Source organism: Microcebus murinus, chromosome 7 (assembly GCF_040939455.1).
Source record: "Microcebus murinus isolate Inina chromosome 7, M.murinus_Inina_mat1.0, whole genome shotgun sequence".
Taxonomy (NCBI): Eukaryota; Metazoa; Chordata; class Mammalia; order Primates; family Cheirogaleidae; genus Microcebus; species Microcebus murinus.
This window is the reverse complement of record NC_134110.1, coordinates 59765922-59773379: the sequence shown is the minus strand read 5'-3', so window position 1 is coordinate 59773379 and position 7458 is coordinate 59765922. Positions and strand designations below refer to the sequence as shown.

Sequence of the window (7458 nt, the reverse complement as noted above, 5' to 3'; positions counted from 1 at the left end):
GTCTAAGGTGTTAATTCCCCAGGTGCTGGGTGGCTGTTCTCTGTCCACCATCAGATAAGTGTGTCCCTGATTTCAGTAGGTATAACTTCGTCTTTTTTCCAATCATTCCCCACAGGCACCCAGACTTTTCATCTCGAAGAGTCATGTGAGACAGACAGGGCATTTTTGTAAACTTACAGCAACTTATTATGACCCCTCTTTGGCCCCCATGGGCGAGTAGTGTATTCACCAAGTGGTCATTATTCTTATGGTCTCTGTGACTGTTGTTTGATGGAGGTGGGACTTCTGCCTACCTATGTATGACTAGTCATTATAAAGTACTAGTCATAACAAAGGATGGACTTGAAGTTGATTGCCAGAATGACAAGTGCTTCTGGCTGGAGGAGAGTTAGTAACAACCATGGCCCCATATGGAGTCTTTGAGTCTATGTGGCCTGCAACCAACCCCACCATTCCTCCTCATTAACAGGCAGTGAAGCAGAGGACCATTTATTGCTCAGCAGATCATATAACTTAACCTATAAGTGATTCCCAGGGACCACACAATTTGGCTTACTATCAACTCCCATGTTCTTCCCTCAGATTCCATTAATTGGTCTATGAGATCCTCATCCTTTCTCTTCCAGAAGGCTGTCTTTGATGTATCTCATCTTTGTCATCAACACAGTTGAGAACTGGGAAGGGTCTGAGATTTTACCCTATAAATTAGCCTGGCCTTTCACAGTTTCATGGAGGCTGGTAGCAGACACGAGACCCCTGGGTCAGAGACAGAGGACTTTTACTCACAGCACGGCCAGCAGTGTGAGCATCAGCAGAGGCTTAGTTCCTCTTGTGTTCCCATAGGGGAATAGCCTGGGCACACAGTTGGTTTCATTACAGGAGAGTAATCCTGACTTAGAGAACCCAACCCTTTTGTACTGTATGTAAGTGTGGCTGTCCATTGCTCCAGAGGGAGATATTATCTTTATTTTCCAATGTTGTTTGTAACCCAAATATCATTGTGTTTGCAACACAAATATTCTTGAAAAGATAGTCTGGAACAAAGGCATTCAGTGCCTCTAGTCACAAGACATGCAGAAATGTGACAGAGCCATAAAGAATTGTTTCCCAACAGTAGTCACATAAATAAAGACATTCAATAAAATAGTAAGAACTGAGATAGAAGCACTCAAAGAACACATAAGATGAATGTTCATCACTTCTGTTGATAAACATATATATTTTAAGAGACATGGTCTCACTCTGTTACCCAGGCTGGCATCCAACGGTGCAATCACAGCTCACTGCAGCCTCCAACTCCTGGGCTCAGGCAATTCACCAGTCTCAGCCTTCTAAGTAGCTGGGTCTACAGGCATGCACCACCATGCCTGGCTAAGTTTTAAAATATTTTGTAGAGATGGGGTCTCAGTATGTTGTCCAGGCTGGTCTTGAACTCCTGGCTTCAGAGGATCCTCCCACCTTGGCCTCCCAAAGTGCTGGGATTACAGGCATGAGCCACCAACCACATGCAGCCCCATTGCTGATAATTTTTTATTCACACCACCTTCATTCAGTCGCCCTATGTATTATTAATTATTTTGAAAGATATATATATATTTGTAAATTCAGGAATTAGGTGTAACAATAAATAGGGGACTAAAGAGATGCTGTTCATAATTATTAAATACAGTATATAGGGTTTTTTCCTAATTGGATTGATACATTATAACTACTGAATACTTGCTTCCTGTGCTATCGTTTTTAGACTATTCAGCATAAATAAGATGAAAATTAAATAGATTTAGTCCATAGGCAACCACTCTTAGTATAACACAGTGGTTGTTCAAAGTCTTTCCCACTATGCCATAGAAAGCTGGATTGAGCAAATTGGAAAGTAGTAATAAAGGGAACAAAATCCTGAAATGAAAGTGGGAGGGCAGAACTAACTAAAAAAAATTATCTTCCTATTTCTATGAACATTTGCTGCTCCTAAGAAGATTTCATAACATTTCTAAGGAGATAATGACAAAGATGATGATTTCTATTAGTTCAGGGACCAAGAATACAGGGAACAGAAGAAGGGAAATGACAGGCTTAATTACTCAGATAACACAGTAGCTCTTCTCTTCCCCACCCTCTGTCATAAAATGTTTGAAATCTGGCCTTTCATTTGGTTGTGAAATCTATTCAGCTACCACCTATTGAATGCTTACCAAGTACAATGCATATTCAAGACTCTCCGAGTAAAAGGTGGTCTTGGTAAGGCTGATAAAATGTAATACAAATGAAATTAGCTAAATGCCATAAGACTGCCATGAAAATTCAGAGTATGAAGGAGTGTGTCGAAGAGACAGTGTGCCAAAAGGCTTTAAACTGCAGAGGACATGGGTTCAGGTTAAGAGCATGGACCTAGGAGTCAGACAGCTTAGATCCAGAATTCATATCTGTCACTTATTAACTTACTGAGACCATGGCACAGGCTGCATATATGCAAGCTTATGAATAGAAGTATTCTGGAAGGGGCCTGACACCATAGCTCACACCTATAGTCCCAGCACTTTGGAAGGCCAAGGTGGGAGGATCTTTTGAGGCCAGGAATTTGAGACTAGCGTGTGCAACATAGCGAGACCCTGTCTCTCTATATATAAAAAAATGATCTGGGCATGATAGTACACACCTGCTGTCCTAGCTACTGGGGAGGCTGAGGAGGGAGGATTGCTTGAGCTCAGGAGTTCGAGGCTGCAGGGAGCTATGATCATGCCACTGCACTCCAGCCTGGGCAACAGAACAAGATCCTGTTTCTAAAAATAAATAAAATAAAATAAACATTTTAAAAAAAGAAATATGGCCAGGCACTGTGGCTCACACCTGTAATCCCAGCCCTTTGAGGCTGAGGCAGGAAGATTGCATGAGGCCGGGAGTTTGAGACTAGCCTGAGCAAGAGTGAGACCTGTCTCTAGGAAAAATAGAAAAATTAGCTGAGTATGGTGTTGTGCACCTGTAGTCACAGCTATGCAGGAGGCTGAGGCAGGAGGATCACTTGAGCCCAGGAGTTTGGGTTGCAGTGAACTATGATTATGCCACTGTACTCTAGCCAGGTCAACAGAGCAAGACCCTGTCTCGAAAAAATAATGAGAACATTCCCCATATGTTTTAGCCAGCAGTATTTCTTCTTTTCTCAATTGTTTGTGCTTTTTGCTCATGTTTTTTTTGGGACCTTAGTATTGTTATTAATTTTCCAAGCTCTTTTTATAATGTAAACTGGATAGCATAAATTTCTACAAAAAAATAGTTCATATAAGCATAAGAGCTTAGACTTTATTAAAGGTTTGGGCAGATGGCAAAGGATTTACATAACAGCAATTGAAGCAATCTCAAATGGAGTTTTGAACACTCCTCTTTTTACAAATCTTTTGTCATTTGTCATTCTCTTTTCTCTTTCCTTCTCTTACCTATGCCTTCTTTCCACCTCTCCACCCCCAATTTCCATTCCTTTCCAATGGAGACCAGTTAGTTATCTCTTTGGTTTCTTTGTCTCTTTTACCCAAGTTCGCAGTTTATCTTCCATCCTACTAGTTTATCAAGGTATTTTCCTAAGCAAGGACACTTATTTTCCTAAGGGGAATACCAGTAACAACTTTCAAGATATCTTTAATATTATATGGGAGTGGAAAAGGGCTATGAAACCTATTGCCCTATTTGTTTCTACTATTTTCCCCCTTTGTTTAATTTAAAATTTTTATTGCTGGTGTGATTCCATCCTGTGCAGCTGTTCTCTGGAATGTGGTCATTTAGCTCTGTCCGACTTCTTTCCCACCTAAGAGTGTGCCACCACTCCATTGAAGATTCAAAGGACAAGGACATGAACCTCCTAAGACCCCAGAGCTATCTTTTGGTTGTGAACTAAAGGCCAAAAAAGCTTATCATTTTAGGGTGGATAATGATTAAAATGAGCATCAGTTATCTTTAAGAATGGTTGGTTTAGGGGCTGGTGCCAAGGATGAATTGCACACTGTTGAAGCAGAGGCAATGAATTGTGAAGGCAGTCCAAATAAAGAAACACTGGCAACTCTGGAAATGTCTGTACAGCCAAGGTTTCCCTTGGGGGCTTTGAAATAACACTGCCTGTGACCTTATGGTTGAACTGTGGTTCAGCACCTCTGTACATTAGTGGACAGCACTTAATAGCTGTGGAGGAATCTGCAGAGTCAGAAGACGAAGAAGAGGAGTAGGATGTGTAACTTAAATATATCTTGAAAGTGATCTGCCCCTGGAAGTCATAGCATTTCCACAGAAAAAAATAAAACTTGCTGTTGATGAAGATGATAATGAGAAGGCGGAGGAAGATTTTGATGAAAAGAAAACTGAAGAAAAACTCCAGTGAAGAAATCTATATGAGATACTCCAGCCAAAATGCACAGAAATCAACCCAAAATACTCAAAACTATCAACACACAAATCAAAAAGTTAAGAATCCTGCAAAAAAAAAATAGGAAAAACTCCTAAAATTCCTAGTTCTGTAGAAGACATTAAAGCAAAAAGGCAAGCAAGTATAGAAAAAATGGATTCTCCTCCCAAAGTGAAAGCTAAGTGCCTTAATTATGTGAAGAATTGCTCTGGATAATTGACCAGGAGGCTGTATTCAAGATCTCTGGCAGTGAGAACTCAGACACAGAAAGACAAATATTGCATATTTTCACACTTATTAGTGGGAGCCAAATAATGTGTTTATATGAAAGCAGAGTGTGGAATGATAGACAATGGAGAGAGATTTGAAGGGGTGGGAGGGATGAGGGAGTCAATGATGGGAGGTTGCTTGGTGGGTACAATGTCTGTTGCTTCAGTGATGGATGCGCTAAAGGCCCGGACTTCACTACAGTGCAATATATCAACGTAACAAAATAGCACTTGTACCTCATGAATATATACAAATAAATTTTTTTTTTTTTTTTTGAGACAGAGTCTTGCTTTGTTGCCCAGGCTAGAGTGAGTGCGGTGGCGTCAGCCTAGCTCACAGCAACCTCAGACTCCTGGGCTCAAGTAATCCTTCTGCCTCAGCCTCCCGAGTAGCTGGGACTACAGGCATGCACCACCATGCCTGGCTAATTTTTTACATATATATTAGTTGGCCAATTAATTTCTTTCTATTTATAGTAGAGACAGGGGTCTTGCTCTTGCTCAGGCTGGTTTCGAACTCCTGACCTCGAGCAATCTGCCCGCCTCGGCCTCCCAGAGTGCTAGGATTACAGGCGTGAGCCACCGCGCCCGACCTACAAATAAAAATTTTTTAAAAAATCTCTGGCAGTGGAAGAAGTATCTTTACAAAAAGAAACAGTTTGTTAAAAATTATTGTCTTATTTCATTTTAGTAACAGTTGATATCTGGCTGTCCTTTTTATAATACAGAGTGAGAACTTCCCTACTGTGTTGGATAAATATTGTTCAGGTTCTATTGCCAAGAATGTGTTGTCTAAAATGCCACTTTAGTTTTCAAAGATGGAACTCCACCCTTTGCTTGGTTTTAAGTATGTATGGAATGTTATGACAGCATAATATGATATAGTAGCAGTGGTAGACAAATGGAAATGGTGGGGAAACAAAAGTATACAAGTGAAATAAGATCACTATTTCAATTAGGTAAAAATAAATGAAATAAAAATTTTATTTTTTTTCCCTTAAAAAAGTTGCCAGTGTCTAGAGCCATACCACCTTGGACGTGCTTGATCTTAGAAGCTAAACAGGGTTGGGCTTGGTTAGTACTTGGATAGGAGACTGCCTGCAACTACTGAGTACTGTAGATTTTAAATTTTAAAAAGTTGCCAGGAAAAAAATAAATCTTCTCTATGCATCTTACGGGTACTTTCAGCTTAGATGGTGCTTCCAGATGGGTAGTATTTAGATAGTTGGGAATAGAGGGAAAGATGTAGCATGTCCATTACATACTTAGAGACCTAGTATGCTCCTCTTATACACAGTACAGTATAGAAAAGTGAGCTTCCTCTCTCTTTGTAAAAACACATTCTTTTACTATTAGAAACCATTAGAAGGCAATTATTCCCTGCTTATGTTAATACATCTGCCAGATTTTTAAATGAGATATACTAGGCCTAATAATAATTAGAACTAACATTTGCTGAGCACTCTACTATATTGCCTCCCAAGTATAACATGGTAATTAAAACATTGGAAAGTGGTGCAAGGTCAGAAGTAGGTGAACTTCAGTTCAGAAATTAAGAATCTGAGATGAGAAGTCTGCGTCAGGACCACACATAACCACGAAGAAACCAAGAGGTTTCAAATGCAGACAGACCATAAAATTGCACTGTCCAAAGCTGTTGTCACTAGTCTCATGTGGCTATTTAAATTTTAATTAAGCTGAAATAAATTTTAGAATTCAGTTCCTAAGTCACACTAGCCATATTTCAAGTGCTCGATAGTGGCCACTGGGCGCTGTACAGTCAACACGATAACATGTCCATCTTTGCAGAAAGTTTTATAGGACAGCACTGATCTAACAAAAAGTTGCCTTTAGGCTCATTTTGTGATGGCAGATAAAGCCTCTGGAATTCCTAACAAGTTTTTAAAACTGTGTTATAGAACTGGTTATCGGACTTGCCTGAACTTCACACAAAACTGGTGAAAAGCATCAGATGGGGGTCAGTTAGGTTGGTTACTACTTCCTGTCCAACCTAACACTGCAGCTCTAAGAGATTCTGCTGTGAATTTCTACAGGGACTCACAGCAGAAAAGGCATAGGGTAGGTCAGAAAATCTGGGTCCCATGATATATAGTAATAATGGTGGCCACTTACCAGGTGTTTCCTAGGTGCCAGGCACTGTGCTAAACACATACTTCATTTAATCCTCACAATACCTCTCTATGGTATGCATTATTATCACCATTTTGCAGGTGAAGAAGCTGAAGTTTAGAGGTGTAAGGTCACACAGCTACCACGTAGGCGAGCCCAGATTTAACACCAGGTGTGTCTACTCCCTTGAGCTAAACAACTCTGTGCCCTCTGGTTCTTCACTTTCCTCATCTGTAAATCTAAAACGATTAAATCTGAAAATCTCAAAATTCTCTACCGTTTCCAAAACTCCATGTTCTAAGTTAGAATAATATCACCCATCTTCCCAAGCTAACTAAATATGCAGGGTTCGGAGGAGCAGCTTGCAGCTTACTTTTCCCCAAAGGATGTGCCGTCCCCTGTGCGCCTCTGTCCAGAATCCTTCCTTGGTTTCCCATTATCTCATGTGGTTTCAACTGCTTAGGACGAGTTCTCGTGGCAAGGAGTGATTCACCCCAGTATGTAATCCTAAGGAGCAAGAGCACATGCCTGGCGCACAGCAATGCTCCGTGGACATTTATGGAACTAAGCTGAAGTGGACTGCAAGGGAAAAGTGAATCAGGTGAAATGCACTATTAAGGCGATGACTCAGAAAACCCCGAGTGGAGACGCCCGTGTAGGAGGCTGGAGACA

General features: G+C 40.7%; 1 pseudogene; it reads left to right on the top strand.

Annotated features, from left to right (window-relative positions):
* Nucleotides 1-4008: 4008 nt before the first annotated feature.
* Nucleotides 4009-4603, top strand: LOC105882128 (nucleophosmin pseudogene; annotated as a pseudogene).
* Nucleotides 4604-7458: the final 2855 nt, after the last annotated feature.